The sequence below is a fragment of the Watersipora subatra genome, chromosome 11 (assembly GCF_963576615.1).
Source record: "Watersipora subatra chromosome 11, tzWatSuba1.1, whole genome shotgun sequence".
NCBI classification, from domain to species: Eukaryota; Metazoa; Bryozoa; class Gymnolaemata; order Cheilostomatida; family Watersiporidae; genus Watersipora; species Watersipora subatra.
The window spans coordinates 3,359,549-3,373,984 of NC_088718.1; the positions used below are offsets into that span (position 1 = coordinate 3,359,549).

The 14,436-nt window shown below is 34.8% G+C and overlaps 1 protein-coding gene across 4 annotated transcripts in view; it reads right to left on the reverse strand.

The window, feature by feature from the left end:
- The window catches only part of LOC137408207 (protein shank-like), a 123,406-nt gene extending 110,022 nt beyond the window's left edge, over positions 1–13,384 (reverse strand). For 2 of the 4 annotated variants that reach the window (XM_068094618.1, XM_068094617.1), the window contains exon 1: positions 13,182–13,380. The gene's annotated coding sequence lies outside the window, so the exon portion shown is untranslated. Of the gene's footprint in view, positions 1–13,181 lie in introns of all 4 variants that reach the window. The other 2 variants (XM_068094616.1, XM_068094615.1) reach the window with 2 other exon arrangements.
- Between the last annotated feature and the right edge of the window lie 1,052 nt (positions 13,385–14,436).

Genomic DNA, 14,436 nt, shown 5'->3' on the forward strand with positions numbered 1-14,436 from the left:
CAGCATGATTTAGTAAAAAGCCTTTTACAATGACCTGATAAATCTTCCAATTTTAAAAAAGTCTCTGGTTGGAGATGAACTTTCACAAAATTTCAGATTTTATTAGAAAATATCGGTATTTTCTATCATTTGCGATTGTTTTTGATGTTTGAGTTGGTCTGACTGCCAGGATGTTTCAAGGTTAAAATTGATACAACTTGATCGTGGTTAAAGCGCTCGGAACAGAAATTTGTGCAAAATGATATCCTAGTTGCTATCATTGCTATAGTTAATATCGACTATTGCGTTCAAGTTACAGGATTATGCATCTCTATTCTGTCAGTCTCTTTGTTCCTATAGACATCATAATCACACTTTCACTTGATCTGAGTGTTTTGTATTAACCATTTTCAAATTGTGTCAATTTTATTCTTAAAACATCCTGACAGTCAAATCACCTCAAACATAAAAACAATAGAAACAAACTGTAGAAAGGTACTGACACTTTCTGATCAAATCTACTAAAATGTGATTTAAGTTCATCTTGAAAGTTGATTCATTTAGCTAGTAGCTAATCGATAATGAGTACGAAAAACCAGTGACTGTGTGGGTGTCATGTTAGAGTACCTTGCGTATTGCATATATACATATTCATTTCACTCTTACATAATAAAATATACACGAAAATACAGTGCGATGGGTATTAGTTAATGCTCTACTCTGATTGGCTGTTTCTTCAACAGAGGAACATTATCTTCAATTATTGACCGCATCAGTGATATACACTAAATCATACTTTGATCATTTTGAGAAGTGGCCTTTTCCTGCTGAGCTTTACAAAAATCTACCATTTGAAGAAGATATCTGCAAATGTATCCTGCTTTAAATTCTAATACCCTGAAAACTAACTATAAACTTGTCCAAGGACACGGCTTACAGGTGTCTGCCATATCAAACACTCAAAATGAGAAACTCAATCCAAAATTCTATGTAACAAATGTATCATTGCAAAGCCTCTGCTTGGAGAGTAACATGTGTTGGTATGTTTTGGGTTTTAATAAGATCTCATCGTAAGATTATAGATACAATTTTAAAATGCTTTGGAGCTTGTAACAAAGATTTAGTTGCGTGGCATCATTACAAATGTTACGTTTACTAAAAATATATATAGAATAACAAACCTTTATGGTAGCATTAATATATTTAAAATTTTTTAGACCTGCGTGAATTTTCTGACTTGCCAGAATGTTAGAATTTTCTAGAAAAGTTCTGTTGATAAAGAAAACAGCAGGTGTTTGAAGCCATTTGACCAATTCGTTTTGTAAGGATGTTCCTTGCCCAACAGCTGTCATTGTCACCATTCTAAAACCATCTATTCTTTGTTACCAGGCAATACCAGGTTATTCTCTCTGTATTGTAGCCAAATTATTTGTCTGAAGTAAAATCTCTAAATGTACATGGCCGGCTAGAGAAGGCAGATTAGTACGAGCAACAGATAGGTGAGAGGCTACAAGCCATGTAATAAGAGAAACAACTTTGAGGAGCATCCTAGATCCAAAGGCCATCTGGGCACACCCCTTACGGTCTACTTGATGTGAGAAAAGAAAGTGGCGTGCATGACTACTCTTTAGTTTATCAATATGTTTCTATGATGCGCATAATACGAATTTGGAGTTGTGTACACGTCGAGTTATCGTGCTATAAGTGTTTCAATAGACATATGAGGGCGATTTGTTAAAAAAGATAAGGAGTTCTATGCCAGTGGTCATAGCAACTCATTTGAAACTGGCTCAAATCGAAATAAGAACAACTGAAGTGTAAAAAAATGTTTAAACTGGAATAGCTTCATTGACATTTCTTGCGCATCATTTGCAAAAGCTGTTTTCATCTTTCACAAGCGTGAAACATTTGGCAAAAGTTTACATGTACATAGTGTATGAGGAAATTTTGTCAATGACTACATGTCATTGCTTTTCGTAATCATTATCAAAATAATCAAAAACTTGGTAAAACTAAATTAAAAATCTAGCTTTCCCGCTTGTAAACTAAAAGGAACACAAAAATAAAAATGCAAGGTACATATGTCCATGTACTGTAATACTTTTTCAAAATTGAAACCAAATCATTTCTCAAACACACATGTAGGTTAACATGTTAAATTTTACAGCACAACAATGCTTGATAGCCAAGATGCAGAAATTGGGAAGATCATTTGAAGAGCATAAGTAGACTTATGCTGGTTAACTGGAACTTTTCGGAATAAACATTTTGTTAAAAATTGAACATAAAAAACAAAAACTCTGTGCTTTTCAGGATCATTAGGTCTTTAATCAAATTTGTTGGTAGGCTTTAAAAGCCTGGTTTGACTCTCCTGGGTTACACTTCAATTCACTAAAAAGATATTACTTTTAATCTGTTTGTGATAACTTTCAATTTTTAGTTGGCAGCTAGTCCAAAACACAGTTTAAAAACATTGCATATTAAGTGCTTCATTGCCATTTGTTTCCACCATTGGGGCAAGAGATCTGTTGGCATTGGACTTCCACTGACTGCTCGCTATACTGCGTCTACTAAGGCTGGTTCACACTTTATCGCAGTGTGTAAGAGTTGTCCTCTCGTCGATTATTCATAGACTGTGCACTGTAGACCGATGACATCACTTTGCCGATATGTCGGGAAACATTGCAGCTGTCAAACTTTCCCATTATTTCACTGTGTATCCATGACAGATCGTGCAATATGCCCCACTTCGGTGATGTTGATTGGCTTGATTTACATGTATCTTTCCCTTCATGATAGTTGCTGCGGGACTAGTATTTCAGGGACTGCATTGTGTAATGAGAAGGCTATGCTGCAGACTATTCACGAATGTAAATGCAGATGGGTTTGTGATAGTGTGAACAATGTTATCACATATGGCAACCGATGTAGAGCGGAATTACTGCTGATATACTGCGACAGCGTGTACCAGGCTTTAGTAGTTAAACCATAACTGTCACGAACAACTTTTATTGTATTTACTAGGTAAATCAGACACGCTGATTCCGATTTTGTACTCAAAATAAAGATTAGTCCACTAACCTTCAAAGTCATTTAGGCTTTTTTAAAGCGTTTCAATATCCGTTTCGAAAGCAACACAATCGGCATTACAAGCTCCGCCCATAAATATGTGACGAAACCTAGCTTTTTCCGAAACGGAAGTTAGGAAAGTTTAGTCCGATTTAGAATAATAGAGATGGGTGTCTTAAAACCCATTATTATCTAAATCCAGCCTGTAAAATAATTTCAGTTTTTTATGAAAGGGATATAAACTATTTAAAATTGCTCGCAGCTTGTTACATGACGTTTAAATGGGCTGGACGCCGAGAAAAATGAGCTCAAAAAGCGCGGTTTTATCACGAGCTAGCGTTGTTATCGCGCTTTTTAAATATGCAATGCTAAATAGCTTATCTACCTTTCAGAAAAGACTGATATTATTTTTAAAGCTGGATTTAGATATTAATAGATTTTAAAACACCCGTCTCTATTATTCTAAATCGGTCTAAACATCTCTACGTAACTTCTGTTCCTAAAAAGCTAGGTTACGTCAAGTATTTATGGGCGGAGCTTGTTATGCCGATCGTGTTGTTTTCGAGACCGATATTAAAACGCTATAAAAAATCCTTTATTACTCTGAAAGTTAGTGGCCTAATCTTTATTTTGATTACAAAATCGGAATCAGCATGTCTGATTTACCTAGTAAATACAATAAAAGTTGTTCGTGGCAGTTATGGTTTAAGACATTTGACTTGAACCAGAAAACTTCTAAAAACAGCTCAAATGCTATCTGTTCATGCTGCCATATTAGGTATTAAAGTCAGTTTGCTGACACATTGCGCTTAGAGACACCTTCTTGCTTGATGACAAATAACGAAGACATACGATTTTATTTAAGCATGGGTAGTCATGACGTTATTATCTATCTCACCATCACTATGTTTCCATGACACGCCAGATAATCCACAAGTTTGTGTCATCGCCAGATGGAAACAGCAAAAACTCACAAGTCAAGCGAGTTTTGGTTATTTGCAAATTTTTATCAGATGTTTGGTCTTTTCGAAAAATGTAAACAGCGCTTGTGAATGATGCACAAGAAATGTCGCACAAGCTATTCCATTTTAACCATTTTCATAATTCAGTCATTCTATTTTGAGTTGAGCAGTTCCGAGTACACCGCAATAACCTCTGGTGTAGAATTCTTCATCTTTTTTAATAAAGCGCCTGTGTCAGTCAGCAATACTCGAGTGTCCATTAAAACACTCATACCACAGTAACTCCATGTGTGTACAACTCCAAACCTGCATCATCCGCGCCATGGAAACAGTGTATGTAATAGGTGATGTTGGCTGAGTGCCAATTGATTATGGCAATTTATTATTTAGAAGGCCAACTTTTAGCTGTGTTGTGTATTCCATTCTTTATTACATATCTCAGTTCTTATCGAGCTGCTGTCACAGGATTAAAGGCAATATTAGACAGTCTTGAGAGTTGACTTCTGAGATAAAACCAAAACATTTAGAGAAAACCATACAGTTATGGCTGTCCTTAAGAGAATGATGAACAACTTCATTAAGCGTAAAACCCAATTTTTCACAACTTGATACCTTAATGCAATTTATTTTGTTTACTTGGAACTTGAGATTGAAAATTGCCATAGTAGTCTTCTACGTATTAAAAAAAATTAAAACTTTTTTCAGTATTTAACTAAATGACTGCAAACCTTGCTGTTAGCTCCAGAATATTTTTTGTGTAAAATGATGGTTCCATTTTTTACTAATGTAAAAATTTTGTTTACATAGCAGATAACACCATATATTGTTACCACAGTCTTAGAGAGCCGAGTTATAAATAATGTCTGTATCAAATCTGTTACAGTATTCTAATTATGTCATTGTTCATGTAGAAGTACTGTTGCTTTCTTTGTAGTCACCCATCAAACAGATTACAAAGGGCATTTGGAGATTCTCCTATGTGCAGAATGTATACTATTGAGGTACATGTGAGCCACTTGGATTCCAACCATGTACCCTTCGCAAATTTAGGAGGATCGCAGTGGTTTTCACTATGATTTGGTTACACGAATGTGTTGATAACAAAATCGGGAAATGTCGGTTGACAGTGAATCAGCTTTTGCGAGATGAAGCAGCGAAAAAGGCAGTAGGCCAAGGTTTTTATTGGTAAATGTTTTAGGTTGTGATAACCTAAACATGTTTATACTAAAAATATTTCCTTGAATTCGTTCAGAAGTCATTGATAGAATAATATCATTGAAAAGATATGTAGGAAACAACTCTTAGTCCACATAAACCTTGAGCTAAACAAATACTTATCATGGGCCCCATTTTGTCATATAGACCCTGTTGTGTACACGTGCACGCGTGTGTGCGTGCGTTTATGTTTATTGATAGAATAATAACCATGTCACGAATATATCGCTGAAGATGGCATGAAGAACATAATTCAAAGTTTATCGATACATGTAAATCTTGATGAATGCTTATCAGGTTGTCAAGCGGGCTCTGCTAGGGTACGGGCGGGCGCATGTTTGAGTGGTCAACATGCCTCTGTCACGAGGGACAATGGTTGACATCACATTTTGTCACATTTAGGGTGAAGGGAATCTAAAAGCGCCTTAGAGATGTCAAGAATACTAGCTACTATTCGGCAACGGTAAACATTTGGTGATTATCATACCATTCTGTGAGGAATTACAGATTTATGCAAATCACCTCCTATTAGCTATACATGAATGCTATGTATGCATTTCCACTCCTCCATCATTAGCAAAATGTGCTATTGTTAAATCCGAATACACCAACATCCTAAAGCGTATAAAGGCAAAGTTGGTATGAGCCACAGATCGTTCACCCAATTCACCATCAGGTACATATATGCTTGACACAAAGCGCCATATCTTGTTTCTCCTTCCCCTCCATTTCTGACTAGAAATACTGGATTACACCAATGATAAACTTCGTGGCTTCATTGGAAAAAAGTTCAGTAAAACTACCTAGTTCGTCTGAAGGGCTTTGGTCGCTAATTTTTAATGCAAATAAATATTTGATTCTAGAAAGATTTTTATATAAAGGTGGGAATATCTTAAACGAATGGGGTATAACTAGCTACAACTAAAATTTTGGGCATGCGCATTTATAAGCATGTGGGTGTATGTTATCATCATCGGATTAACATAATATTGAAATATATTCGAACAAAATGTCTATGACACGACCTCAAACTTAGAGAACTCTAAATCCTCTATATGGTCTTTGAACAAGCATAAAAGCTTCATCTGAATTATGAGAGCTCTATTTCCAAAAAGCAAAACTTTGCGCATTTACATTTGAAAACAAAAGAGGTGTATGTGATATTTAACTAGAACTATTGCAGGTGCTCATTTGCTTTGAGGTTTAGTTATTATCATAAAGAGAAGATAATTTCTGGTTTTACGTTTAGAAATAAAGTAGAAACTCCCTCAACAGTTGTAATCAATCTGTTGCAGTGTTTAAACTAAAATAATTAAGCTAGCTACCAATTTATCCTCTGCATCCCCATCAGCTTCTTGTCAATCGTAAGGCAGCGATGTTTAACCTTTCCACTGTATGATTATTATCGCTTATTACATCAGTAATAGTGTGCGAATGTGACAAAAATTTATGTCTACATGACGCAATAATAAGTGTTTAACAGACATGTAAGAGTGTATTGTAAAACCTCTATTGAAAATTATCCTAACATTGAATTTCCTACGTAGCAGTGTAAGATTTTAACCAACATTAGACTGTATACCAAAGTAGTTTCAGACAAACAACATCCAGAGTTTCTTGGAAGTGATGCTAAAACAAGACAGCCTGAAATGGTGTAAAGGCTGTAAATAAAAACTTAGTAATAAACAAAAATACAAAAATAAAAGTTTACATAGTTGAGAGCTAGAGCTTAGTCTGAGTTACAGTAAGTTATGTTGCATATCTCTATTCCCAGTTTTATACCTACACACCCTCCGTCTACTGCATCATTCACCTCTTTTCATCTCTATAAAGTAGCATAACAATAAAACAAAAACCAGCTTGATTACTTTTTAGTATTTCTTTTTCTTCAATTTTCACATAATACATTTGTTTTATTGCATCGTGGTTGTGCTGTTCTATTTATAGAAGTTTTTTTGGCTGTGGAGAAAATCATAGACTTATTAATTATACAGTTAATACTTTTAATACTTTCTTGGTCTACTGAAGGTCTATGGAGCAAATTAAACAAACAATGGTGTATTCTTATGGAACAGTTTGACTCTGTATACGAATGGTTGTAATGCATGAATCAAAATATAAAATAAGTTGAATTTGTTTGAAGTATTCTGCAGTCTGTTTATCTAGTGTTCAAGTGTGTTAGAATTTCTCACTAAACCTAATAGCATGTGGTATCAACAATTCACGATATCAACAATTCAAATAATCAATATAGATGATTTCGAAGTCTCTATGGTTGAGGTTGATTGTGAGACACTCTGTTGGATTATATTTCAATATGTTTTGTTGATCTGATGATGACAAAATACCTCCACATGCTTATAACGGCCGGTATGAAAATTTTATTTTCAGCTAATTATGTCTTATCCGTTTAAGATATTTCCATCATTATGTTAAAACCTTTCTGAAATCAAAACTTTATTTGCATCGAAAAATCGTTTTTTTATTCAATATACATCTCTAGTTTTCTATTTGGATAATGTGATAAACAACTCCTCAAATGTGTCATGTTCATTGCTAGCTCTTGATTCTACCATCTTTCTCAAATGTAGTTTATTGTAGTAAAATCGCAACTATCGTTATTTCAAGTCAGTGACTACCATTCTTCGATATTATCGGTAACGATCATTGTTAGAAAAATTTTTGTTGCAAGAAGATCAGCCTGAGTAATAAGACGGAGATTAATAAAATATCTCGTCAATCATTAGAAATTATTAATCCTCAATCCCTCATCAAATCATAAATGTGTGATGGCCAAAGAGCTTTCTCTAGCTTGTGCTAATTCCCACTAGTGGTACATATATATAATATAAAATTCAACCTAACTGAACAAATGAAACAAACTATTCTCATTGCTATGTACCAAGACTCATGAATACGAGTTTGATTAGATATGAAATAACTCTTCATCGCAAAAGCTAATTCTATCACTATTTATGTTGAAGATTGAAGGTTAATATATACTACATTTCACACTCAAATCACGATGATTGCAAGACCCTGCGCATTAGCAAATAACTATTCTATTCTCTGGCTACAAATATAGTTTGACAAACATTTAATCAATCTTCTCAGGCTAGTAATTAAAGTTACTGAATTCTACACAAACTATTTACAAACAGAAGATAAACACTCCAGGAGCCTCTATAATTGCTAGCATCAAGTCACAAAGCAGAATGACAGATCCGGCTTATACCTTTTGTGTTCTTTGATACATGAACTAATCAAGTGTCCCATAATATTTAAGCTGTTTTGATTTGTTTTGCTTTGTCTGCTTCACAGTGTAGCATATGTCTGAGACATGTCATGGCAGATGCTAGTCCAATTGTGAGAAACTATAAGCTTTTGAGCGAGAGTCTGTTGACACATCTGATTTGCAAACCAAATTCAAGCAAACAAATGGTAAGGTTGATACCGGTGGCTCCTAGTGCTAATTTCTAGTATGTAAACTAATACAATACAGACCAATAATTAACAACTTCATTAAATTACTAGCTTGTTCTTGGAGCAAATGAGCTGATTTGACAAGAAAAACTGGTAGCCCTTTCACACCTGGATGGTAAGCTTCGCCAACACACTACATATATCCCTCAGTGGCTACACACAGCAACACACTACACAATCTACAGACACGCGGTACTGAAAAATAATTTGATCACTAAAACTTATTCGAATGACATTCATATTGGATTTTTAAACAATTTGTCGGTTTTCAAACAGTGCTCATTTATAAAATGTAAGTCAATTTTGAGTTCTCCATCATGGAGCATAAACTGTCAGTGATATTAGCATTGGCTTAAATACTTTTGTTTTGTTTTCCCTGATAGAGAAAACGATCGGATCTTAAATAAAAATGGTTAGAATTAGAAAGGAGAAAAATTGATTTCAATTAATAGCAACAATGCCTTTAACCAAGTTCAAATGTGTTTGTTACCACACGTTACCAACATGTTGGGTTGTATGCGGCATGTCATACATTATGTCATCGGCTATGCATTTTTTACTCAACCAAGGTAGTTGGCTAGTTTGTATATCTGTAATTATTTAGTTCAGCACACTGTTTTCGATTTTTTTCTAAAGTATAGCAAATAACTATTTAAGCAGTCTATATAGATAACACAAAAACCAAATCAAAATTGACGAACAGCACGCATAAAACATGAAAAAAAAGAATATTAGATCTTGAAAGATTGGGCATTCATGAGCTTTTGTTATGCATAAAACCATGCCCTGATCCATTTGAGCCACGCTCCCATTCGAACTGCCAGGATAATATTTGAAAAATCCATGGAAACCTGACGGAAACTCGCGACTAATATTTATTGATACTCCAAGGTTGTGTCACCAATAAATCAAACCTTATTACGTACAAACATTTCCATGGTTACTATGTCAAATGTGTGGACGGATATTTTGCATAAAGGATAACGCAAACTTGCATAGCTATATAGCAGCATTAGAAGCTCTATCTGTTAGGTATATCTATGAATTGAGCATCTGGAAGGTATCCTATTTGAGGTCTTGCAGTTTCTCAACACAAACTAGTTAAGTGATACCAAAAACAACAAGTTATGGTATGTTTCTGATCAATAATATAGGTCGAGTACAATATACCATACACCTTTCATCCTATACCAGGAAACACTGTACACTATACATCTGATGCTGTAAAATATTAGATAATATATATATATATATATATATATATTGATATAATAGGTCCAATAATATTATGCTAATTGTGTAACTGTTATTAATCATTATACATAACGTACATGTCATATACTATTCCTGACACATTGCACATACAGGTATGAGCTACTTCTCAACTAGCTTATAGCATATAAGAGGCTTCGTAACATAAAGGAACTAGTTTTAGTTGAATGTAATGCAGTGATACTGAAGACTGTTCATCTTGCTAATATTCTCCCTGATTTCACACAACCAAATTTCAAATATGTTCACATCTACTTATTCTCAATATTGGAATATTCATAACACAAAATGAGAGTTGCCTGCTCATTTGCTACTGCAATTATTATCTATCAAATATTCTTTTCAACTTTTTTATTTTTGTATAAATTGTTCATGGCAAAACTGATTACAACAACAGCTTACAAGAAAAATCTAAATGGTTCAACTTTTTGTAACTCGTGGAATTTGACATAGGTATCAGCTATGCTTTAGTTTTTTATCAATCAGTGCTTGACAATTATGGTATCGTTTAATAATATTATTAACAATAATATCATTAATATAAATATTAAGCAGCATCTATAGAATAGATAAAATAAATATTTTCTTGCAGTAGAATCAAGTGAGTTGGACGTAGGTAAATATTAAAATACTCATTGCTTTCAAGTTAGGCACTACAAAACTACCAAGAAGCCTGTGGCAGCAGCAATTTAACCGTTATTCATCTGTGAAACATGATGCATCAGCTAGCAGAGTTTGCCCGTGTGACAGCGAACACAGCCAGCTAGTCAAACAAAACTGCACCAAGTAAAAATGCCGGCACTGTGTGTAGAACCTTCATGGAGTGTCAACTGAAGATTAGGAAGCCACTTCATGAGGTTGACAGAAAAACTGTCTTCACACCAACTTACAATGGAAATATTTGGTAAACTAGTTTTTATAATTTTATGGTAATCAGTTAAACTTGACATATGGTAGTGAAAAAACAACTTTATGTAACATGAAAGATGACCTTTCACTGACCTTGTTGTCACCAATATTGATTTCCTCTAAATAGATAAGAATCGGAAGGAAAATAAACCTTGCTTCTACGTGAAATGAGGCGTGCAAAATACATGGTATTTGTTGTCTTATTGGTTTTTATGCTAGTTAGAAGAAACTGAGATCAATATCGTCTCGCCTTACTAAACTGCTGAGTCACTGAAGTGAACCCTCAAATGTTAGAGAGTAGATGATATGCTCCATGGATAGCTAGTCCAGCTTATTGCCATTGTTCCTTATACTGATCAGGGACATGATTGAGCGTGCCTACTTGTGAAGAAATGTTTTTAAAGAGACTCGTGCAACATTCTGGCTATCTGATGCATTCCCAAATGGGCGAACCATCAGTGGGCCTCTACGAGTAAGAATAGCATGGTGGTGAGTGACATTACTCTTTAGTGTGTAAGGTAATTTCGTCGATGACTGAGACAGTTGTTTTTAGCACTCAAAATCGAAAGTAAATATTTCCGGTGACCAAAATAAATTTTCAAAACAGTAACGATAAAGTTCCCCGGCACAAGATGAGCTGAGGCGTATTGGATTCACATGCCTTTATAATAAGACTTCGCGTACGTGTCCTTTAACACTGACCATGTCATGCACGATGGTCTTCATTAGGGGCACCGGCAGAAACCTGCTAACTGGCGTCCTAGCATTCCATGTAACAATGGTAATTGTTAAAATGGCTCTCATTTCATTAAAATAATATGTTTGAGCAAGAGGCAACTTTTTATACAAAAGCCTCAAAGCTACATCTCATGCCAGATGATAAACATATCCACCCTAACTCAAACTAAAAAATTCTCACTATTTAATTGCAAACCGAAATGGGTAAATGCTCAAAAACGAAATCCTTCAAAAAGCCCTAAAAGAATCCTTCAGAAAACAACTTTCTAGTTTTTTTATATCATAGTATTTAGACAGCTATTTTAGGCAGCAATTGAACTGAAGTTAAAGCTACAAGTACGTACAGGTGCTTTCAAAACCTGCTGTGGCTGTCATCATTCAAAATTCGAGCTCAATTGGAATTTGGTAGAACAAAGAATTGGCTAAGACCAGGGGATTCCTTTGGAATCGCTACTCTATCGCTATTCTATTCGCTAGAACTAAGCGATTACTTTGGAATCGCGATAGTTCTAGCGATTCCAAAAGAAACTACACGTTTGTCAAGAGAAGCAAAACTTTACGTTTAACGCGGAAAATAGTACAAACGAAATCATTCAAAACTGCTTCAAGCATTCCACAAAAAGTCACACAGTAGAGACAATGATTAAGGTTTATTTCGAGCAGTCTGTATCATATAAAATATAATCTTCCATTTGGCATGGAACATACATACCCTACTAAATATAGTGTGTATACAACGCTACCATAAGTACATGTCACTTGAACTAACATAATTGTGGCATTGTAGGAGTAACCACTACCCTTCAGATGAATGATTAATGTAAGACACTTTTCCTCCTGCCTTTATTTCTTCAATGGAAGTGACAATTTGTAGTGTACTTGATTACAAGAACAATGACAGCGATCACGCACTAACTACATCAGTGCAGCACCCTAGTATTAGTAGTTTTTCAGACTACAGACAACATAATTTAATGATGAACTTCAACAAAGTTTTAGTAGATTTTATCAGAAAGTATCATTATTTTTCTATCATTGCAGCCAAGTGCGAACAGAGAATATAAGCTAAATTTATTGTAAGTCACAAGTTGAACTTAGCTGCAAGTCGCTGAGTATTTTGAGATGTACTTTTTTGCTGCTGCACTTTAGAGGCTGCTTTGGGCGACTGATAGAAGCTGGATAAATTTCAAACCGTAAAGGTCAATGTTAGTTGGCAATGAGCATTTAAAGGTTAGCGCTAACGCAATCGGTTGGCAGTAAGGCTATAGATTTTATATCCATTTTCACAATCCATTACAGAGGCTAACAAATGTAAAAATGTGAAGAAAAATCAAGTTTTCATTAATAAAATGACATTCCTGCAATAAAAATTAAAACCTATAATGAAATGTACTGCGTATCCCATTAGGTAAGGTAAAATAGCTGCAACAAACATTTTCCTTGTTCGAAGGTCAAAGATATTTGGGTTGAGTCAATACAGCTTTCTGGGACTTTAGATCAGTTATAGTCATACATCAAGAAAGAACTAACTGCAGACTGCAATTCTAAACTCACCATAGCATCAAGAGCTTAGTATAATCCTATAGGTTGTGAGAGCAACCCGATTTCTCACTGCCTCTCTCTCTTGTAGCAGATCAATAAACAAGATAAGGACTGTTTGCTAATCTAACATCTCAGGCTCCTCGAGCCAATCCGTATCGAGTTTATGTTGACAGATCGAGCGATTCTATTTGTTAAGGAAGCCTCGAGGTGATTTGATTCAATTATATTCGGAACCACAATTCAGAAAGCGAGTACCTACAATAGAGGATTGACTTGACTCGTCCAACAAATCCATAACTAGGCGTAGACAAAGCACCCTCTCTATGTATGTGTATGTGTGTTCGAAGTTACTGAGATTGCTGACTAGTTGTGATGCCTCTGAAGTAAATACACGCTGAAGTTATATTATCATGAAGGTCTCGATGTACATAAAATTGTTTAGAGGTTTTATATTTAACACAAATGGTCATACAACTGCTTTATTGCACCACACCATTACAGATAAATAAACATTATGTAAAAATAAACATTATGTAAAAATAAACATTACGGATAAATACATTTGCTGCCTCTGTTAGAGAAAACAACACCGAAGTATTTAAGCCAATGCTAATATCACTAGAACTTCATGCTCTATGATAGAAAACTAAAAATTGATTTTGGAATTGGCAATATTTGTAAACAATAAATTGTTTAAAAAGTGCAATATGAATAGTTTGACTCAACACTCATATAAAACCAATTTTCATTGGTCAACTTATTTGTCAGTACCATGTGTTTTGAGACTGTGTAGTTTGTTGCTGTGTGTAGCCACAGCAGAATGTTTGTTGTGTTGACCAAACATTTTATCCGGTAGCAAATGAGCTGTTTTCCTTGTCAAATCAGTTCATTTGTTCTAAGAACAGGCTAGTAATTTAGAGTAAGTTGTTAATTATTGGTATGTATTGTACTAGTAACATTTCTAAGTAGAACAGCCTCGATATCGCACATAATTTCATAGGTGCAGAAAAGCATCAAAATCAGATTTATGTAAAACCCAAATATTAGCTCTCGAACATGTTCATGACATGCTGCCTGATGAGTTATGAAAACCATTCTTGTAACTCTGTCAATCTGTTAACAGGTTGTTAACAACGGTTTGAACGCTAAAGGAAGAAAATGCAATTATATCTTGTATCAAGATCAGTGTAAGAAAACAGTCAATCACAACCCTTGTCACTTGATAAAGTAACAATGGCAGCCATGCTTACCTGTGTGTCCCTTCTTT